The sequence below is a fragment of the Cryptomeria japonica genome, unplaced genomic scaffold (genome assembly GCF_030272615.1).
Source record: "Cryptomeria japonica unplaced genomic scaffold, Sugi_1.0 HiC_scaffold_303, whole genome shotgun sequence".
In the NCBI taxonomy this organism is placed as follows: domain Eukaryota; kingdom Viridiplantae; phylum Streptophyta; class Pinopsida; order Cupressales; family Cupressaceae; genus Cryptomeria; species Cryptomeria japonica.
The window spans coordinates 140,001-162,500 of record NW_026729125.1 but is presented as its reverse complement, the minus strand read 5'-3'; the positions used below and the strand labels follow the sequence as shown (position 1 = coordinate 162,500).

At 61.0% G+C, this 22,500-nt stretch overlaps 2 non-coding genes across 2 annotated transcripts; both read right to left on the bottom strand.

Moving 5' to 3' along the window:
- Positions 1-3,708: 3,708 nt before the first annotated feature.
- LOC131870183 (5S ribosomal RNA) lies at positions 3,709-3,827 on the bottom strand. Its single transcript, XR_009368510.1, has one exon. It is a non-coding gene; the product is annotated as a 5S ribosomal RNA (ribosomal RNA).
- A 7,782-nt stretch (positions 3,828-11,609) lies between these two features.
- Positions 11,610-11,728, bottom strand: LOC131870182 (5S ribosomal RNA). The gene has a single exon (XR_009368509.1). It is a non-coding gene; the product is annotated as a 5S ribosomal RNA (ribosomal RNA).
- Between the last annotated feature and the right edge of the window lie 10,772 nt (positions 11,729-22,500).

Sequence of the window (22,500 nt, the reverse complement as noted above, 5' to 3'; positions counted from 1 at the left end):
CGGTTTGCCCCGGGTGCGCACCTCGCGTGCACCTTGGTGCGCACACCTTGGCTGGGTTGCGCGCCCTGGTGGGCACCATGGTGCGCACCAAGGAGCGCTCCGAAGTGTGCTCCAAGGTGCGGCGTGCACGAAGTCGGAGCCCGGTTTGCCCCGGGTGCGCACCTCGCGTGCACCTTCGCCGCGGTGGGCACCATGGCGTGCACGAAGTCGGAGCCCGGTTTGCCCCGGGTGCGCACCTCGCGTGCACCTTCGCCGGGGTGGGCACCTTCGTGTGCAGACCTTGGCTGGGTTGCGCGCCCTGGTGGGCACCATGGTGCGCACCAAGGAGCGCTCCGAAGTGTGCTCCAAGGTGCGGCCTGCACGAAGTCGGAGCCCGGTTTGCCCCGGGTGTGCACCTCGGGTGGGCACCTTGGTGCGCATGCCTTGCCTGGGCTGCGCACCAGGGCGGGCTCAAGATGGCACCCGCGTTCCTTTTTTTTCACTATCTTTCAAAACGGAAATTTTAAAATCTCATTTTTTTTTGCCTTTTTCTGGAAATTAGTGAAGGCAGCGCATCAAAGGTGCGCACCTCGCTGCCCACCACGGTGCGCAACGCCGGTGGGCACCCGGGAGTGCTTCGAAGTGTGCTCCAAGGTGCTGCGTGCACGTTGTCGGAGCCCGGTTTGCCCCGGGTGCGCACCTCGCGTGCACCTTCGTCGGGGTGGGCACCTTGGCTGGGTTTGCCCCGGCTGCGCTCCGAAGCGGGGTTATTGGAGCGCCGCCTCTTTTTTTGTCGGAGCGTTTGGTGGGGTTTCTCGCATTGGCTCTTCCGAGGCCCGGTTGCCACCCTGGCGCGCACGAAGTCGGAAGTAGGGTTAATTGCCCGGGTGCGCACCTTTGCCAGGGTGGGCACCTTACCTGGGCTGCGCACCAGGGCGGGCTCAAGATGGCACGCGCGTTCCGTTTTTTTCACTATCTTTCAAAACGGAAATTTTAAAATCTCCTTTTTTTTTTGCCTTTTCTGGAAATTAGTGAAGGCAGCGCATCAAAGGTGCGCACCTCGCTGCCCACCTTGGTGTGCTCTGAGGTGCGCACCCGGGAGCGCTACGAAGTGTGCTCCAAGGTGCGGCGTGCACGTTGTCGGAGCCCGGTTTGCCCCGGGTGCGCACCTCGCCTGCACCTTGGCCGGGGTGGGCACCTTGGCTGGGTTTGCCCAGGGTGCGCTCCGAAGCGGGGTTACTGGAGCGCCCCCTCTTTTTTTGTCAGAGCGTTTGGTGGGGTTTCTCGCATTGGCTCTTCCCAGGCCCGGTTGTTGGGTGCGCTCCCACCCTGGCGCGCGCGAAGTTGGAAGTTGGGTTAATTGCCCGGGCGCGCACCTTCGCCAGGGTGGGCACCTTGGTGCGCACACCTTGGCTGGGCTGCGCACCAGGGCGGGCTCAAGATGGCACCAGCATTCCCTTTTTCTCACTATCTTTCAAAACGGAAATTTTAAAATCTCGTTTTTTTTTTGCCTTTTATGGAAATTAGTGAAGGCATCGCATCAAAGGTGCGCACCTCGCTGCCCACCTTGGTGTGCTCCGAGGTGCCCACCACGGTGCGCAACGCCGGTGCGAACCCGGGAGCGCCCCGATGTGTGCTCCAAGGTGCGGCGTGCACGAAGTCGGACCCCGGTTTGCCCCGGGTGCGCACCTCGCGTGCACCTTGGTGCGCACACCTTGGCTGGGTTGCGCGGCCTGGTGGGCACCATGGTGCGCACCAAGGAGCGCTCCGAAGTGTGCTCCAAGGTGCGGCGTGCACGAAGTCGGAGCCCGGTTTGCCCCGGGTACGCACCTCGCGTGCACCTTCGCCGGGGTGGGCACCTCGGCTGGGTTGCGCGCCCTGGTGCGCACCAAGGAGCGCTCCGAAGTGTGCTCCAAGGTGCGGCGTGCACGAAGTCGGAGCCCGGTTTGCCCCGGGTGCGCACCTTCGCCGCGGTGCGCACCATGGCGTGCACGAAGTCGGAGCCCGGTTTGCCCCGGGTGCGCACCTCGCGTGCACCTTCGGCGGGGTTGCGCGCCCTGGTGGGCACCATGGTGCGCACCAAGGAGCGCTCCGAAGTGTGCTCCAAGGTGCGGCGTGCACGAAGTCGGAGCCCGGTTTGCCCCGGGTGCGCACCTCGCGTGCACCTTCGGCGGGGTTGCGCGCCCTGGTGGGCACCATGGTGCGCACCAAGGAGCGCTCCGAAGTGTGCTCCAAGGTGCGGCGTGCACGAAGTCGGAGCCCGGTTTGCCCCGGGTGCGCACCTCGCGTGCACCTTCGCCGCGGTGGGCACCATGGCGTGCACGAAGTCGGAGCCCGGTTTGCCCCGGGTGCGCACCTCGCGTGCACCTTCGCCGGGGTGGGCACCTCGGCTGGGTTGCGCGCCCTGGTGCGCACCAAGGAGCGCTCCGAAGTGTGCTCCAAGGTGCGGCGTGCACGAAGTCGGAGCCCGGTTTGCCCCGGGTGCGCACCTCGCGTGCACCTTCGCCAGGGTGGGCACCTCGGTGCGCACACCTTCTCAATGTTTTCTTGCCTTTTCTGGAAATTGGTGAAGGCAGCGCATCAAAGGTGCGCACCTCGGTGTGCTCCGAGGTGCGAACCCGAGAGCGCTCCGAGGTGCCCACGAAGTCGAAAGTCGGGTTAATTGCATTGTTTTCCCCGGGTGCGCTCCGAGGTGCGCAACATCGGCGCGCACCAAGGAGGGCTCCGAAGTGTGCTCCAAGGTGCGCACGATGGCGTGCACCTCTGGTGCGCACGATTCGGAGCTCGGTTTGACCGGGGTGCGCACACCTTGGCTGGGTTGCGCACCTTTTGTGCGCTCCAAGGTGCGCACGAAGTCGGAGCTCGGTTTGCCCCGGGTGCGCACCTTCGCCAGGGTGCGCACCTTGATGCGCACGCCTTGGCTGGGCTGCGCACCTTGGTGGGCGCCATGGTGCGCACCTTTCGTGCGCTCCAAGGTGCGCACGAAGTCGGAGCTCGGTTTGCCCCGGGTGCGCACCTTGGTGGGCGCCATGGTGCACTCCGAGGTGCCCAAGATTGGTGCGCACCAAGGAGCGCTCCGAAGTGCGCTCCAAGGTGCGCGCGAAGTCGAAAGTTGGGTTAATTGTCCGGTTTGCCTCGGGTGCGCACCTTGCGTGCACCTTCGCCAGGGTGGGCTGGGCTGCGCACACCTTGGCACCCGCGTTTCCTTCATTTTAAATTTTTTTTTTTTACAATCTCTCAAGTGGGAAATTCTATAATCTCAACTTTTTTTGCCTTTTCAGGAAACTTTTGAATGGAGCGCATCATTGGTGCGCTCCGAAGTGTGCTCCAAAGCTCTCTCCAGCTGCGTGCACCTGCCCCGGCCGCGCACCCGGCCCCGCCCAGCTTCGCTCACCTGTCCCGGGCGTCTGGTGCGGAACCTTAGAGTAAGAAACATCACCGTGCACCTTGGCCAACGTGCGCGACTCGACCGAGCGCGCACTGGCCGAGGTGCACACCGATTTCACCTGGGTGCGCGCGCAGCACCTCGGGCGCACCGGGGTGCGCGCACAACGCCCGGGTTGCACCGTGGCCTGTGTGCTCGGGGCGCCTCGGGTGCGCGCTCGGTGTCGCCCCCGCGCGCGCGGTAGTGCGGGCAGCGCACCCCGGCCCGGCCCGGCCCCGACGAGAACGCAAACGGGCAAAAGGTTTATTCAAATAGCATTGCGACGCCCGGCGAAAAACTAAAAAAGGGTGCAACACCGGGACTTCCCGGGAGGTCACCCATCCCAGTACTACTCCGGCCCAAGCGCGCTTAACTGCGGAGTTCTGATGGGATCCGGTGCACTAACGCTGGTATGATCGCACCCGTTATGAGCTTGTCGCAGTGTGTACTTAGCAAACCGCGACCCACGTGCGAATCCACCCCGGCCACCCACCCCCGTCGAGGTGCACACCCTCCCTCGCGAAGTGCGCCCCGTTCGCCAAGTGTGAGCCCTGCCCGGGTGCGCGCACCTTGCTAGGGCGTCGGGTGTGCACCCGGCCCGGCCTACGTGCGTGCACCTGGAGGGGGCGTCGTGTGCGTGCAGTGTCCCGTCTGCAACGCGGTGCCCACACACCACCTCGGGCGCAACGACCTGCGCTCACATGTGGGCCGAGTGCACCTTGGTGCATGTTCGGGGCGCCTCGGGTGCACGCTCGATCTTGCCCCGGTGCACCAAGGCGCTCGGTTTGCCCCGGGTGCGCACTTGGTGCAAGGTGGGCACCCAAAATAGGGATCAAGCACCAAAACACAAGTTTCGGGATGCAAAATGGGACCCAAGGACCACAAATGCGTTCCAAGACCCATGATGGGTCCACGAGAACAAAAATGTGTTCCGAGACTTAATAAACAAATATTGGGTTTTAGGAGAAGAAACATGCTCTGATGCCCAAAACGAGAATCGACCCCGAAAAGGCCACAGGCCAAAAGTGGGATGCGAGACAAAAAAAAATGGGACCCGAGGACCAAAATTGGGTTCCCAGGTCGAAGACAGGGCAACCGGACAAGAAACGACCTCTAAGGCTCGAAATGAGTCCCGACGACTAAAACTTGACAAGAAGCACCCATCAGGCACCCAACTCGACACCCATGGGATGCCGACCCACCCGGGCTTCCACCTAGCACACCTTGGCACCCACCCACCCTCGCACCCAACCTCGCACCCAACTTAGCACCTTTGAACCCACATTGGCACTCACCCTGACCCTGGCACCTTGGAACCCACATTGGCACTCACCTTGACCCTGGCACCCACCTTTGCACTCACCTTGGGACCCACCCTGGCTCCCACCTCGGCACCCACCCAGACACCCACCTTGGTTCCTTGGCACCCACCTTGGATCCTTGGCACCCACCCCGACACCCACCTTGGCACGCAACTTGGCTACTTGCCACCCACCTTGGCTCCTTGACGCCCACCCCGACAACCACCCCGTGACCTACCCTGGCTAGGGTTGGTGCACACCCACCCTGGTGCCCACCTTGGCACCCACCCTATGACCCACCTTGGCACGCACCTTAGTACCCACCCCGTTACCCACCCTAGGACCCACCCCGTGACCCACCTTGGCCAGGGTGGGTGCCTTGGTGCGCACAACTTGCCTGGGCTGCACACCAGGGCGGGCTCAAGATGGCACCCGCGTTCCGTTTTTTTCACTATCTTTCAAAACGGAAATTTTAAAATCTCATTTTTTTCTTTTTTTTGCCTTTTCTGGAAATTAGTGAAGGCAGCGCATCAAAGGTGCGCAATGCTGGTGCGAACCCGGGAGCGCTCCGATGTGTGCTCCAAGGTGCGGCGTGCACGAAGTCCGAGCCCGGTTTGCCCCGGGTGCGCACCTCGCGTGCACCTTCGCCGGGGTGAGCACCTTGGCTGGGTTGCGCGCCCTGGTGCGTACCAAGGAGCGCTCTGAAGTGTGCTCCAAGGTGCGGCGTGCACGAAGTCGGAGCCCGGTTTGCCCCGGGTGTGCACCTCGGGTGCGCACCTCGCGTGCACCTTCGCTGCGGTGGGCACCTTGGCTGGGTTGCGCGCCTTGGTGGGCACCATGCAGTGCACGAAGTCGGAGCCCGGTTTGCCCCGGGCGCGCACCTCCGCCAGGGTGGGCACCTTGGTGCGCACAACTTGCCTGGGCTGCGCATCAGGAAGGGCTCAAGATGGCACCCGCGTTCCGTTTTTTTCACTATCTTTCAGAACGGAAATTTTAAAATATCGTTTTTTTTTGCCTTTTCTGGAAATTAGTGAAGGCAGCGCATCAAAGGTGCGCAACGCTGGTGCGAACCTGGGAGCGCTCCGATGTGTGCTCCAAGGTGCGGCGTGCACGAAGTCGGAGCCCGGTTTGCCTCGGGTGCGCCCTGGTGGGCACCATGGTGCGCACCAAGGAGCGCTCCGAAGTGTGCTCCAAGGTGCGGCCTGCACGAAGTCGGAGCCCGGTTTGCCCCGGGTGTGCACCTCGGGTGGGCACCTTGGTGCGCATGCCTTGCCTGGGCTGCGCACCAGGGCGGGCTCAAGATGGCACCCGCGTTCCTTTTTTTTCACTATCTTTCAAAACGGAAATTTTAAAATCTCATTTTTTTTTGCCTTTTTCTGGAAATTAGTGAAGGCAGCGCATCAAAGGTGCGCACCTCGCTGCCCACCACGGTGCGCAACGCCGGTGGGCACCCGGGAGTGCTTCGAAGTGTGCTCCAAGGTGCTGCGTGCACGTTGTCGGAGCCCGGTTTGCCCCGGGTGCGCACCTCGCGTGCACCTTCGTCGGGGTGGGCACCTTGGCTTGGTTTGCCCCGGCTGCGCTCCGAAGCGGGGTTATTGGAGCGCCGCCTCTTTTTTTGTCGGAGCGTTTGGTGGGGTTTCTCGCATTGGCTCTTCCGAGGCCCGGTTGCCACCCTGGCGCGCACGAAGTCGGAAGTAGGGTTAATTGCCCGGGTGCGCACCTTTGCCAGGGTGGCACCTTACCTGGGCTGCGCACCAGGGCGGGCTCAAGATGGCACGCGCGTTCCGTTTTTTTCACTATCTTTCAAAACGGAAATTTTAAAATCTCCTTTTTTTTTTGCCTTTTCTGGAAATTAGTGAAGGCAGCGCATCAAAGGTGCGCACCTCGCTGCCCACCTTGGTGTGCTCTGAGGTGCGCACCCGGGAGCGCTACGAAGTGTGCTCCAAGGTGCGGCGTGCACGTTGTCGGAGCCCGGTTTGCCCCGGGTGCGCACCTCGCCTGCACCTTGGCCGGGGTGGGCACCTTGGCTGGGTTTGCCCAGGGTGCGCTCCGAAGCGGGGTTACTGGAGCGCCCCCTCTTTTTTTGTCAGAGAGTTTGGTGGGGTTTCTCGCATTGGCTCTTCCCAGGCCCGGTTGTTGGGTGCGCTCCCACCCTGGCGCGCGCGAAGTTGGAAGTTGGGTTAATTGCCCGGGCGCGCACCTTCGCCAGGGTGGGCACCTTGGTGCGCAAACCTTGGCTGGGCTGCGCACCAGGGCGGGCTCAAGATGGCACCAGCATTCCCTTTTTCTCACTATCTTTCAAAACGGAAATTTTAAAATCTCGTTTTTTTTTTGCCTTTTATGGAAATTAGTGAAGGCATCGCATCAAAGGTGCGCACCTCGCTGCCCACCTTGGTGTGCTCCGAGGTGCCCACCACGGTGCGCAACGCCGGTGCGAACCCGGGAGCGCCCCGATGTGTGCTCCAAGGTGCGGCGTGCACGAAGTCGGACCCCGGTTTGCCCCGGGTGCGCACCTCGCGTGCACCTTGGTGCGCACACCTTGGCTGGGTTGCGCGGCCTGGTGGGCACCATGGTGCGCACCAAGGAGCGCTCCGAAGTGTGCTCCAAGGTGCGGCGTGCACGAAGTCGGAGCCCGGTTTGCCCCGGGTGCGCACCTTCGCCGCGGTGGGCACCATGGCGTGCACGAAGTCGGAGCCCGGTTTGCCCCGGGTGCGCACCTCGCGTGCACCTTCGCCGGGGTGGGCACCTCGGCTGGGTTGCGCGCCCTGGTGCGCACCAAGGAGCGCTCTGAAGTGTGCTCCAAGGTGCGGCGTGCACGAAGTCGGAGCCCGGTTTGCCCCGGGTGTGCACCTCGCGTGCACCTTCGCTGCGGTGGGCACCTTGGCTGGGTTGCGCGCCTTGGTGGGCACCATGCAGTGCACGAAGTCGGAGCCCGGTTTGCCCCGGGCGCGCACCTCCGCCAGGGTGGGCACCTTGGTGCGCACAACTTGCCTGGGCTGCGCACCAGGAAGGGCTCAAGATGGCACCCGCGTTCCGTTTTTTTCACTATCTTTCAGAACGGAAATTTTAAAATATCGTTTTTTTTTGCCTTTTCTGGAAATTAGTGAAGGCAGCGCATCAAAGGTGCGCAACGCTGGTGCGAACCTGGGAGCGCTCCGATGTGTGCTCCAAGGTGCGGCGTGCACGAAGTCGGACCCCGGTTTGCCCCGGGTGCGCACCTCGCGTGCACCTTGGTGCGCACACCTTGGCTGGGTTGCGCGCCCTGGTGGGCACCATGGTGCGCACCAAGGAGCGCTCCGAAGTGTGCTCCAAGGTGCGGCGTGCACGAAGTCGGAGCCCGGTTTGCCCCGGGTGCGCACCTCGCGTGCACCTTCGCCGCGGTGGGCACCATGGCGTGCACGAAGTCGGAGCCCGGTTTGCCCCGGGTGCGCACCTCGCGTGCACCTTCGCCGGGGTGGGCACCTTCGTGTGCAGACCTTGGCTGGGTTGCGCGCCCTGGTGGGCACCATGGTGCGCACCAAGGAGCGCTCCGAAGTGTGCTCCAAGGTGCGGCCTGCACGAAGTCGGAGCCCGGTTTGCCCCGGGTGTGCACCTCGGGTGGGCACCTTGGTGCGCATGCCTTGCCTGGGCTGCGCACCAGGGCGGGCTCAAGATGGCACCCGCGTTCCTTTTTTTTCACTATCTTTCAAAACGGAAATTTTAAAATCTCATTTTTTTTTGCCTTTTTCTGGAAATTAGTGAAGGCAGCGCATCAAAGGTGCGCACCTCGCTGCCCACCACGGTGCGCAACGCCGGTGGGCACCCGGGAGTGCTTCGAAGTGTGCTCCAAGGTGCTGCGTGCACGTTGTCGGAGCCCGGTTTGCCCCGGGTGCGCACCTCGCGTGCACCTTCGTCGGGGTGGGCACCTTGGCTGGGTTTGCCCCGGCTGCGCTCCGAAGCGGGGTTATTGGAGCGCCGCCTCTTTTTTTGTCGGAGCGTTTGGTGGGGTTTCTCGCATTGGCTCTTCCGAGGCCCGGTTGCCACCCTGGCGCGCACGAAGTCGGAAGTAGGGTTAATTGCCCGGGTGCGCACCTTTGCCAGGGTGGGCACCTTACCTGGGCTGCGCACCAGGGCGGGCTCAAGATGGCACGCGCGTTCCGTTTTTTTCACTATCTTTCAAAACGGAAATTTTAAAATCTCCTTTTTTTTTTGCCTTTTCTGGAAATTAGTGAAGGCAGCGCATCAAAGGTGCGCACCTCGCTGCCCACCTTGGTGTGCTCTGAGGTGCGCACCCGGGAGCGCTACGAAGTGTGCTCCAAGGTGCGGCGTGCACGTTGTCGGAGCCCGGTTTGCCCCGGGTGCGCACCTCGCCTGCACCTTGGCCGGGGTGGGCACCTTGGCTGGGTTTGCCCAGGGTGCGCTCCGAAGCGGGGTTACTGGAGCGCCCCCTCTTTTTTTGTCAGAGCGTTTGGTGGGGTTTCTCGCATTGGCTCTTCCCAGGCCCGGTTGTTGGGTGCGCTCCCACCCTGGCGCGCGCGAAGTTGGAAGTTGGGTTAATTGCCCGGGCGCGCACCTTCGCCAGGGTGGGCACCTTGGTGCGCACACCTTGGCTGGGCTGCGCACCAGGGCGGGCTCAAGATGGCACCAGCATTCCCTTTTTCTCACTATCTTTCAAAACGGAAATTTTAAAATCTCGTTTTTTTTTTGCCTTTTATGGAAATTAGTGAAGGCATCGCATCAAAGGTGCGCACCTCGCTGCCCACCTTGGTGTGCTCCGAGGTGCCCACCACGGTGCGCAACGCCGGTGCGAACCCGGGAGCGCCCCGATGTGTGCTCCAAGGTGCGGCGTGCACGAAGTCGGACCCCGGTTTGCCCCGGGTGCGCACCTCGCGTGCACCTTGGTGCGCACACCTTGGCTGGGTTGCGCGGCCTGGTGGGCACCATGGTGCGCACCAAGGAGCGCTCCGAAGTGTGCTCCAAGGTGCGGCGTGCACGAAGTCGGAGCCCGGTTTGCCCCGGGTACGCACCTCGCGTGCACCTTCGCCGGGGTGGGCACCTCGGCTGGGTTGCGCGCCCTGGTGCGCACCAAGGAGCGCTCCGAAGTGTGCTCCAAGGTGCGGCGTGCACGAAGTCGGAGCCCGGTTTGCCCCGGGTGCGCACCTTCGCCGCGGTGCGCACCATGGCGTGCACGAAGTCGGAGCCCGGTTTGCCCCGGGTGCGCACCTCGCGTGCACCTTCGGCGGGGTTGCGCGCCCTGGTGGGCACCATGGTGCGCACCAAGGAGCGCTCCGAAGTGTGCTCCAAGGTGCGGCGTGCACGAAGTCGGAGCCCGGTTTGCCCCGGGTGCGCACCTCGCGTGCACCTTCGGCGGGGTTGCGCGCCCTGGTGGGCACCATGGTGCGCACCAAGGAGCGCTCCGAAGTGTGCTCCAAGGTGCGGCGTGCACGAAGTCGGAGCCCGGTTTGCCCCGGGTGCGCACCTCGCGTGCACCTTCGCCGCGGTGGGCACCATGGCGTGCACGAAGTCGGAGCCCGGTTTGCCCCGGGTGCGCACCTCGCGTGCACCTTCGCCGGGGTGGGCACCTCGGCTGGGTTGCGCGCCCTGGTGCGCACCAAGGAGCGCTCCGAAGTGTGCTCCAAGGTGCGGCGTGCACGAAGTCGGAGCCCGGTTTGCCCCGGGTGCGCACCTCGCGTGCACCTTCGCCAGGGTGGGCACCTCGGTGCGCACACCTTCTCAATGTTTTCTTGCCTTTTCTGGAAATTGGTGAAGGCAGCGCATCAAAGGTGCGCACCTCGGTGTGCTCCGAGGTGCGAACCCGAGAGCGCTCCGAGGTGCCCACGAAGTCGAAAGTCGGGTTAATTGCATTGTTTTCCCCGGGTGCGCTCCGAGGTGCGCAACATCGGCGCGCACCAAGGAGGGCTCCGAAGTGTGCTCCAAGGTGCGCACGATGGCGTGCACCTCTGGTGCGCACGATTCGGAGCTCGGTTTGACCGGGGTGCGCACACCTTGGCTGGGTTGCGCACCTTTTGTGCGCTCCAAGGTGCGCACGAAGTCGGAGCTCGGTTTGCCCCGGGTGCGCACCTTCGCCAGGGTGCGCACCTTGATGCGCACGCCTTGGCTGGGCTGCGCACCTTGGTGGGCGCCATGGTGCGCACCTTTCGTGCGCTCCAAGGTGCGCACGAAGTCGGAGCTCGGTTTGCCCCGGGTGCGCACCTTGGTGGGCGCCATGGTGCACTCCGAGGTGCCCAAGATTGGTGCGCACCAAGGAGCGCTCCGAAGTGCGCTCCAAGGTGCGCGCGAAGTCGAAAGTTGGGTTAATTGTCCGGTTTGCCTCGGGTGCGCACCTTGCGTGCACCTTCGCCAGGGTGGGCTGGGCTGCGCACACCTTGGCACCCGCGTTTCCTTCATTTTAAATTTTTTTTTTTTACAATCTCTCAAGTGGGAAATTCTATAATCTCAACTTTTTTTGCCTTTTCAGGAAACTTTTGAATGGAGCGCATCATTGGTGCGCTCCGAAGTGTGCTCCAAAGCTCTCTCCAGCTGCGTGCACCTGCCCCGGCCGCGCACCCGGCCCCGCCCAGCTTCGCTCACCTGTCCCGGGCGTCTGGTGCGGAACCTTAGAGTAAGAAACATCACCGTGCACCTTGGCCAACGTGCGCGACTCGACCGAGCGCGCACTGGCCGAGGTGCACACCGATTTCACCTGGGTGCGCGCGCAGCACCTCGGGCGCACCGGGGTGCGCGCACAACGCCCGGGTTGCACCGTGGCCTGTGTGCTCGGGGCGCCTCGGGTGCGCGCTCGGTGTCGCCCCCGCGCGCGCGGTAGTGCGGGCAGCGCACCCCGGCCCGGCCCGGCCCCGACGAGAACGCAAACGGGCAAAAGGTTTATTCAAATAGCATTGCGACGCCCGGCGAAAAACTAAAAAAGGGTGCAACACCGGGACTTCCCGGGAGGTCACCCATCCCAGTACTACTCCGGCCCAAGCGCGCTTAACTGCGGAGTTCTGATGGGATCCGGTGCACTAACGCTGGTATGATCGCACCCGTTATGAGCTTGTCGCAGTGTGTACTTAGCAAACCGCGACCCACGTGCGAATCCACCCCGGCCACCCACCCCCGTCGAGGTGCACACCCTCCCTCGCGAAGTGCGCCCCGTTCGCCAAGTGTGAGCCCTGCCCGGGTGCGCGCACCTTGCTAGGGCGTCGGGTGTGCACCCGGCCCGGCCTACGTGCGTGCACCTGGAGGGGGCGTCGTGTGCGTGCAGTGTCCCGTCTGCAACGCGGTGCCCACACACCACCTCGGGCGCAACGACCTGCGCTCACATGTGGGCCGAGTGCACCTTGGTGCATGTTCGGGGCGCCTCGGGTGCACGCTCGATCTTGCCCCGGTGCACCAAGGCGCTCGGTTTGCCCCGGGTGCGCACTTGGTGCAAGGTGGGCACCCAAAATAGGGATCAAGCACCAAAACACAAGTTTCGGGATGCAAAATGGGACCCAAGGACCACAAATGCGTTCCAAGACCCATGATGGGTCCACGAGAACAAAAATGTGTTCCGAGACTTAATAAACAAATATTGGGTTTTAGGAGAAGAAACATGCTCTGATGCCCAAAACGAGAATCGACCCCGAAAAGGCCACAGGCCAAAAGTGGGATGCGAGACAAAAAAAAATGGGACCCGAGGACCAAAATTGGGTTCCCAGGTCGAAGACAGGGCAACCGGACAAGAAACGACCTCTAAGGCTCGAAATGAGTCCCGACGACTAAAACTTGACAAGAAGCACCCATCAGGCACCCAACTCGACACCCATGGGATGCCGACCCACCCGGGCTTCCACCTAGCACACCTTGGCACCCACCCACCCTCGCACCCAACCTCGCACCCAACTTAGCACCTTTGAACCCACATTGGCACTCACCCTGACCCTGGCACCTTGGAACCCACATTGGCACTCACCTTGACCCTGGCACCCACCTTTGCACTCACCTTGGGACCCACCCTGGCTCCCACCTCGGCACCCACCCAGACACCCACCTTGGTTCCTTGGCACCCACCTTGGATCCTTGGCACCCACCCCGACACCCACCTTGGCACGCAACTTGGCTACTTGCCACCCACCTTGGCTCCTTGACGCCCACCCCGACAACCACCCCGTGACCTACCCTGGCTAGGGTTGGTGCACACCCACCCTGGTGCCCACCTTGGCACCCACCCTATGACCCACCTTGGCACGCACCTTAGTACCCACCCCGTTACCCACCCTAGGACCCACCCCGTGACCCACCTTGGCCAGGGTGGGTGCACCCACCCTGGTGCCCACCTTGGCACCCACCCATCCTAGCACCCAGCCTGTGACCGGGCTTGGAACCCAACCTTGCACCCGCACCCGTCTTGGCCAGTGTGGGTGCGCACCCATCCTGGCACCCACGTTGTGACACACCCTTTAACCCACGCACCCTAGCACCCACGTTGGCACCCACCTTGGAACCCAACCTAGCAACTTGGCACCCACCCCGTGACCCACCTTGGCATCCACCATAGCAGTCGCCGACTTGGCACCCACCTCGGCACCCACCTTGACACTTGTGGACCCACCTTGCCACTCACCCTAGCATCGACCCATCCTAGCACCCACCCTGGCACCTTTGCACCCTAGCACTCACCCATCCTAGCACCTAACCTGTGACCCACCTTGACACTCACCCTCGCACCCACCTTGGAACCCAACCTAGCACCCACCCACCCTGACACCAACCCTAGCACCTACCCACCCTTGCACCCACCCTGTGACCCATCTTGGCACCCACCCATCCTACCACTCAACCTATCACCCACCTTCTCACCCACCTTGGCATCCACCTTAGCACCCACCCACACTGGCACCTTGGCACCCACCTCGGGCAAGGTGGGTGCACACCCACCCTGGCACCCAATTTAGAACCCACCGAGCATGTTACCCACCTTGGCACCCACATTGCAGCCCACCCTAGTACCCACCCTATGACCCACATTGGCATCCACACCCTAGCACCCAGGCACCTCGACACCCGCCTTGACACCCACCCTAGCACTGAACCTGTGACCCACCTTGGAACTCACCCTAGAACCCACCCACCCTGTGAACCACCTTGGCATCCACCTTAGCACCCACCCACCTTGGCACCCACTCTAGCACTCACCCATCCTAACACCCAACTTGTTACCCACCTTGGCACCCGCCCTCGCGTCCACCTTGAAACCCACCCTAGCACCCACCCACGCAGGAGCCCACCTTGGCACCCAACCTAACACCCACGCATCCTGGCACCCAACTTGTGACCCACCTTGGAACCCACCCTAGTACCCACCTTTGAACCCACTATATCACCAACCCACCTTGGCACCCACCCTATGACCCTCTTTGGAATCCACCCTAGCACGCACCCACCCTGGCACCCACCATGGAGCGCACCCTAGCACCCACCCACCTCGGCACGCACCTCAACACCCACCTTGGTGTGCGCACTGCGCCAACCTCTCAAAGACCCTATGTGGTGCGCTCCAAAGTGTACACCTTTGGTGCGCTCCAAGGTGCGCACCTTTGGTGCACACCGAGGTGCACACCAAAGTGTGCACCGAGGTGAGCACCAAAGTGCACTCCAGGGTGCACACCAAGGCGTGCACCTTTGGTGCGGTCAATGCAAACGAATTCGGAAGTTGGGGTCGATGTCCTAATCGCTGCTGCAGACTACACGTATGAGAATCGGACAAATAGCTTTATATAGGGGAGGTGTTGCGTTTGATGGGTCGACTCCCCTGGTTGTGTGCACTGCACCAACTTCAAAGACCCTGTCTTGTTTAAGAAGTCAAAAGTTGGGGTGGATGTCCTAATCATTGCTGCAGTCTACGCATGTATGAGAATCAGACAAATAGCTTATATAGGGGAGGTGTTGCATTCGGTGGGTTGACTCCCCTGGTTGTGCGCACTGCGCCAACCTCAAAGACCCCGCATAGCAGAAGAAGTCGGAAGTCGGATTTTGGTGAGCACCAAGGCGTGCACCTTTGGTGCGGTCAACGCAGACGAATTCAGAAGTTGGGGTGGATGTCCTAATCGTTGTTGCAGGCTACACATGTATGAGAATCAGACAAATAGCTTATATAGGGGAGGTGTTGGGTTTGATGGGTCAACTCCCTTGGTTGTGCGCATTACGCCAACCTCAAAGACCTTGTTTTCGTTAAGAAGTCAAAAGTTGGGGTCAATGTCCTAATGGCTCCTGCAGGCTACACATGTATGAGAATCGGACAAATAGCTTATATAGGGGAGGTGTTGGGTTTGATGGGTCGACTCCCCTGGTTGTGCGCATTACGTCAACCTCAAAGACCTTGTTTTCGTTAAGAAGTCAAAAGTTGGGGTCGATGTCCTAATTGCTCCTGTAGACTACACATGTATGAGAATCAGACAAATAGCTTATATAGGGGAGGTGTTGGGTTTGATGGGTTGACTCCCCTAGTTGTTCGCATTACACCAACCTCAAAGACCTTGTTTTCGTTTAGAAGCCGAAAGTTGGGGTCGATGTCCTAATTGCTCCTGCAGGCTACGCATGTATGAGAATCAGACAAATAGCTTATATAGGGGAGGTGTTGGGTTTGATGGGTCGACTCCCCTGGTTGTGCGCATTGCGCCAACCTCAAAGACCCTGCATTGCGGATGAAGTCGAAAGTCAGAGTTTGGTGTGCTACAAGGTGTGGTCGAAGGTGCTCACCTAGGTGTGCACCTTTGGAGCACAGGAAAAGTGCCCTCCAAAAGTGCGCACCTTTGGAGTGCACAAAAGTGCCCTCCAAAAGTGCGCACCTTTGGAGCGCAGAAAAGTGCCCTCCAAAAAGTGCCCTCCAAAAGTGCGCACCTTTGGAGCGCAGAAAAGTGCCCTCCAAAAGTGCGCACCTTTGGAGCGCAGAAAAGTGCCCTCCAAAAAGTGCCCTCCAAAAGTGCGCACCTTTGGAGCACAGAAAAGTGCCCTCCAAAAGTGCGCACCTTTGGAGCGCAGAAAAGTGCCCTCCAAAAAGTGCCCTCCAAAAGTGCGCACCTTTGGAGCGCAGAAAAGTGCCCTCCAAAAAGTGCCCTCCAAAAGTGCGCACCTTTGGAGCGCAGAAAAGTGCCCTCCAAAAAGTGCCCTCCAAAAGTGCGCACCTTTGGAGCGCAGAAAAGTGCCCTCCAAAAAGTGCCCTCCAAAAGTGCGCACCTTTGGAGCGCAGAAAAGTGCCCTCCAAAAAGTGCCCTCCAAAAGTGCGCACCTTTGGAGCGCAGAAAAGTGCCCTCCAAAAGTGCGCACCTTTGGAGCGCACAAAAGTGCCCTCCAAAAGTGCGCACTTTTGGTGCGCACCAAGGCGCTGGTTCGGTCGTTGCAGGCGAGTTCGGAAGTTGGGGTCGATGTCCTGAGCGGAGGTGCAAACTACACAGGTGTCGGAATCGGACAAATAGCTTATATAGGGGAGGTGTATGCTTCGATGGGTCGACTCCCCAGGTTGAGCGCACCGCGCCAACCTCAAAGACCCTACGGTATGGATGAAGTCGGAAGTTGGGTCCGATGACCAATTCGATTAGTAGGTATGCTCATGAGGTCGGAATTTGGGTCCGATGACCTGCCATGTGCAGGAAGGCGAATGTTGACACTGTGCGTTGCAAGGTGCACACCAAGGCGCTGGTGCGGTCTTTTTAGTCGAGTTCGGAAGTTGGGGTCGATGTCCTGATCGGAGGTGCAAGCTACACAGGTGTGGGAATCGGACAAATAGCTTATATAGGGGAGGTGTATGCTTCGTTGGGTCGACTCCCCGGGTTGAGCGCACCGCGCCAACCTCAAAGACCCTACGGTATGGATGAAGTCGGAAGTTGGGTCCGATGACCGATTCGATATGTAGGCATACTCGCGAGGTCGGAATTTGGGTCCGATGACCTGCCACGTGCAGGAAGGCGAATGTTGGCACTGTGCGTTGCAAGGTGCGCACCAAGGCGCTGGTTCGGTCGTTGGAGGCGAGTTCGGAAGTTGGGGTCGATGTCTTGATCGGAGGTGCAAACTACACAGGTGTGGGAATCGGACAAATAGCTTATATAGGGGAGGTGTATGCTTCGTTGGGTCGACTCCCCGGGTTGAGCGCACCGCGCCAACCTCAAAGACCCTACGGTATGGATGAAGTCGGAAGTTGGGTCCGATGACCGATTCGATATGTAGGCATACTCGCGAGGTCGGAATTTGGGTCCGATGACCTGCCATGTGCAGGAAGGCGAATGTTGGGACTGTGCGTCGCAAGGTGCGCACCAAGGCGCTGGTGCCGTCGTTGCAGTCGAGTTCGGAAGTTGGGGTCGATGTCCTGGTCAGAGGTGCAAACTACACAGGTGTGGGAATCGGACAAATAGCTTATATAGGGGAGGTGTATGCTTCGATGGGTCGACTCCCTGGGTTGAGCGCACCGCGCCAACCTCAAAGACCCTACAGTATGGATGAAGTCGGAAGTTGGGTCCGATGACCGATTCGATACGTAGGCATATTGGCGAGGTCTGAATTTGTGTCCGATGACCTGCCATGCGCAGGAAGGCGGAATTTGGGTCCGATGACCGAGTTGATGGCGTGCCATGCGCAGAAAGGCGGAATTTGGGTCCGATGACCGAGTTGATGTTGATGGCCCGCCATGCACAGGAAGGCGGAATTTGGGTCCGATGACCGATTTGAAGGCGTGCCATACGCAAAAAGGCGGAGTTTGGGTCCGATGACCGAGTTGATATTGATGGCCCGCCATGCGCAGGAAGGCGGAATTTGGGTCCGATGACCTGACATACGCATGGAGTCCGACTCGGGGGCCGATGTTCGATTCGATGACTTGCATTGTGGGTAAAGTCGGAAGTTGTGGTCTTTGACCCGATTCGATGACCAGACTTCGGCTGCTTGAGAATCGGACAAATAACTTATATAGGGGAGGTAGTGTTCTCGAGCATCCTCCCCCCGTGCCCGTTTATGTCGATTGATGCTGGTGCTCGACTGGTTGGAGCGCTCGGATGCAAAAATCTTGCACCAGGATTTATCGATTGTGATGGACACGGCAAGTCTCCTGATTGCTATGCAGGAGCTCATCGTGAATCTCTATGCGGCCTTGGTATGGACTCGACCTGCGGAATGGTTCGGCAATGGTAGTCGCTCCAACACGTCCTTGCAATGGCCACAGAGGTGATTCGACTAGAGCTCCAGTCTAGCTTTTGGGTTGCTTGGCGGACTGGTATAGCCGCGATCGAGTTCCGGCCATGAACGTTTTAGATAGCTCTTGGGCTTTCTGGGACGGAAGTCGGAAGTTTGGGCTGTTGTCCGATTTGATGACCATTCTTCGGATGTGTGAGAATCGGACAAATAACTTATATAGGGGACTGTGTTGTCTCACGCAGCCCCCTCCGTGCCCCTCTATCTCGACCGATGTTGGTGCTTGAAAGGGTTGGGATCGCTCGGATTTATAAACGTGCACCACCATTTGTCGAGTGTGAGGGACGCGGCAGGTCTCCTAAATGCTATGCGGGCGCTCTCTGAGAATCTCTATCCGGCCTCGACACAGACTAGTCTTGCTGAATGGTTTGGCACTGGTAGTCGATCCAACACGTCGTTGTTGTGGCCGCCTAGGCGATTCGATTCGAGCCCCCGTCTAGCTTTTGGGTTGCTTGGCGGATTTTGCCCTATCCGCAAGTGAGCTCGGTCCCTAAACGTTCGAGAAACCCGATTGCTATGCGCCGACTCTCTTTCTTGCGAGCCTCCATCTAGCTTTTGGGTCTCTACGGAACGGAAGTCGGAATCTGGGACCGTTGTTTGATTCGACGAGGCAGACTACGGTTGTGCGAGAATCGGACAAATAACTTATATAGGGGAGGTGTTGACTGGAGCATTCTCCCCCGTGCCCCTCTAACTCGACCAATGCTGGCGCTCGAACGGTGGTAGCGCTCGGATTTTCATTGAGCGCCAGCATTGGTCGATTTAGAGGGGCATGCGAGATTCCCGAATGCTATGCGAGGGCTCTAACGGAAATGTCTATTGGTTTCGGTATGGATGCAATTGCGAGTGGTTCGGCAAAGGTAGTCGTTCCGATGCGTCCATGTCGTGGCCAAATCGATAATTCGATTTGAGCCCTCGTATAGCATTTGGGTCTCTCGATGTGATTCCGCATTCCAGTCCCTTTGGGCACTGCTTGAGCCGCATCCCAGGGGGTTCCCTTCCCAATAATCTGCCTCGCAACCCGATTGCTATGCGGTGAGGCTCCTCGGCCGCCTCGGAACTATCTGTGTATCAGACGCATCGCGGGATAAGGGGTTGGCAACGGTAGTCGCCCCAAGCGCGTCCGATGCTTGGACCATTCCGAGGCGGCCCTGAAGCCTCTTCCGTCTAGCCGTTGGGTCCTTCTCGCCGCATCCCTCGCCTCGCACCCCGATTGCTATGCGGTGAGGCTCCTCGGCCGCCTCGGAACTATCTGTGTATCGGACGCGTCGCGGGATAAGGGGTTGTCACTGGTAGTCGCCCCAAGCGCGTCCGATGCTTGGACCATTCCGAGGCGGCCCTGAAGCCTCTTCCGTCTAGCCGTTGGGTCCTTCTCGCCGCATCCCTCGCCTCGCACCCCGATTGCTATGCGGTGAGGCTCCTCGGCCGCCTCGGAACTATCTGTGTATCGGACGCGTCGCGGGATAAGGGGTTGTCATTGGTAGTCGCCCCAAGCGCGTCCGATGCTTGGACCATTCCGAGGCGGCCCTGAAGCCTCTTCCGTCTAGCCGTTGGGTCCTTCTCGCCGCATCCCTCGCCTCGCACCCCGATTGCTATGCGGTGAGGCTCCTCGGCCGCCTCGGAACTATCTGTGTATCGGACGCGTCGCGGGATAAGGGGTTGTCACTGGTAGTCGCCCCAAGCGCGTCCGATGCTTGGACCATTCCGAGGCGGCCCTGAAGCCTCTTCCGTCTAGCCGTTGGGTCCTTCTCGCCGCATCCCTCGCCTCGCACCCCGATTGCTATGCGGTGAGGCTCCTCGGCCGCCTCGGAACTATCTGTGTATCGGACGCGTCGCGGGATAAGGGGTTGTCACTGGTAGTCGCCCCAAGCGCGTTCGATGCTTGGACCATTCCGAGGCGGCCCTGAAGCCTCTTCCGTCTAGCCGTTGGGTCCTTCTCGCCGCATCCCTCGCCTCGCACCCCGATTGCTATGCGGTGAGGCTCCTCGGCCGCCTTGGAACTATCTGTGTATCGGACGCGTCGCGGGATAAGGGGTTGTCACTGGTAGTCGCCCCAAGCGCGTCCGATGCTTAGACCATTCCGAGGCGGACCCGAAGCCTCTTCCGTCTAGCCGTTGGGTCCTTCTCGCCGCATCCTTCGCCTCGCACCCCGATTGCTATGCGGTGAGGCTCCTCGGCCGCCTCGGAACTATCTGTGTATCGGACGCGTCGCGGGATAAGGGGTTGTCACTGGTAGTCGCCCCAAGCGCGTCCGATGCTTGGACCATTCCGAGGCGGACCCGAAGCCTCTTCCGTCTAGCCGTTGGGTCCTTCTCGCCGCATCCCTCGCCTCGCACCCCGATTGCTATGCGGTGAGGCTCCTCGGCCGCCTTGGAACTATCTGTGTATCGGACGCGTCGCGGGATAAGGGGTTGTCACTGGTAGTCGCCCCAAGCGCGTCCGATGCTTGGACCATTCCGAGGCGGACCCGAAGCCTCTTCCGTCTAGCCGTTGGGTCCTTCTCGCCGCATCCCTCGCCTCGCACCCCGATTGCTATGCGGTGAGGCTCCTCGGCCGCCTTGGAACTATCTGTGTATCGGACGCGTCGCGGGATAAGGGGTTGTCACTGGTAGTCGCCCCAAGCGCGTCCGATGCTTGGACCATTCCGAGGCGGACCCGAAGCCTCTTCCGTCTAGCCGTTGGGTCCTTCTCGCCGCATCCCTCGCCTCGCACCCCGATTGCTATGCGGTGAGGCTCCTCGGCCGCCTTGGAACTATCTGTGTATCGGACGCGTCGCGGGATAAGGGGTTGTCACTGGTAGTCGCCCCAAGCGCGTCCGATGCTTGGACCATTCCGAGGCGGCCCCGAAGCCTCTTCCGTGTAGCCGTTGGGTCCTTCTCGCCGCATCCCTCGCCTCGCACCCCGATTGCTATGCGGTGAGGCTCCTCGGCCGCCTTGGAACTATCTGTGTATCGGACGCGTCGCGGGATAAGGGGTTGTCACTGGTAGTCGCCCCAAGCGCGTCCGATGCTTGGACCATTCCGAGGCGGCCCCGAAGCCTCTTCCGTGTAGCCGTTGGGTCCTTCTCGCCGCATCCCTCGCCTCGCACCCCGATTGCTATGCGGTGAGGCTCCTCGGCCGCCTTGGAACTATCTGTGTATCGGACGCGTCGCGGGATAAGGGGTTGTCACTGGTAGTCGCCCCAAGCGCGTCCGATGCTTGGACCATTCCGAGGCGGACCTGAAGCCTCTTCCCTCTAGCCGTTGGGGCTTTCTCGCCGCATCCCTCGCCTCGCACCCTGATTGCTATGCTGTGAGGCTCCTCGGCCGCCTTGGAACTATCTGTGTATCGGACGCATCGCGGGATAAGGGGTTGGCAGTGGTAGTCGCCCCAAGCGCATCCGATGCTTGGACCATTCCGAGGCGGCCCTGCAGCCTCTTCCGTCTAGCCGTTGGGGCCATCTCGCCGCATCCCCCACCTCGCACCACGATTGCTATGCGGTGAGGCTCCTTGGCCGCCTCGGAACTATCTGTGTATCGGACGCATCGCGGGATAAGGGGTTGTCACTGGTAGTCGCCCCAAGCGCGTCCGATGCTTGGACTATTCCGAGGCGGCCCTGCAGCCTCTTCCGTCTAGCCGTTGGGGCCATCTCGCTGCATCCCCCACCTCCTCGGCCGCCTCGGAACTATCTGTGTATCGGACGCATCGCGGGATAAGGGGTTGGCAGTGGTAGTCGCCCCAAGCGCGTCCGATGCTTGGACTATTCCGAGGCAGCCCTGCAGCCTCTTCCGTCTAGCCTTTGGGGCCATCTCGCCGCATCCCTCGCCTCGCACCCCGATTGCTATGCGGTGAGGCTCCTCGGCCGCCTGGGAACTATCTTCGTATCGGACGCATCGCGGGATAAGGGGTTGTCACTGGTAGTCGCCCCAAGCGCGTCCGATGCTTGGACTATTCCGAGGCGGCCCTGTGGCCTCTTCCGTCTAGCCGTTGGGGCCATCTCGCCGCATCCCCCACCTCGCACCCCGATTGCTATGCGGTGAGGCTCTTCGGCCGCCTTGGAACTATCTTCGTATCGGACGCATTGCGGGATAAGGGGTTGTCACTGGTAGTGGCCCCAAGCGCGTCCGATGCTTGGACTATTCCGAGGCGGCCCTGCAGCCTCTTCCGTCTAGCCGTTGGGGCCATCTCGCCGCATCCCCCACCTCGCACCCCGATTGCTATGCGGTGAGGCTCCTCGGCCGCCTTGGAACTATCTTCGTATCGGACGCATCGCGGGATAAGGGGTTGTCACTGGTAGTCGCCCCAAGCGCGTCCGATGCTTGGACTATTCCGACGCGGCCCTGTGGCCTCTTCCGTCTAGCCGTTGGGGCCATCTCGCCGCATCCCCCACCTCGCACCCCGATTGCTATGCGGTGAGGCTCCTCGGCCGCCTTGGAACCATCTTCGTATCGGACGCATCGCGGGATAGGGGGCTGTCACTGGTAGTCGCCCCAAGCGTGTCCGATGCTTGGACCATTCCTAGGCGGCCCTGAAGCCTCTTCCGTCTAGCCGTTGGGGCCTTCCCGCCCCATCCCTCGCCTCGCACCCCCGATTGCTATGCGGTGAGGCTCCTCGGCC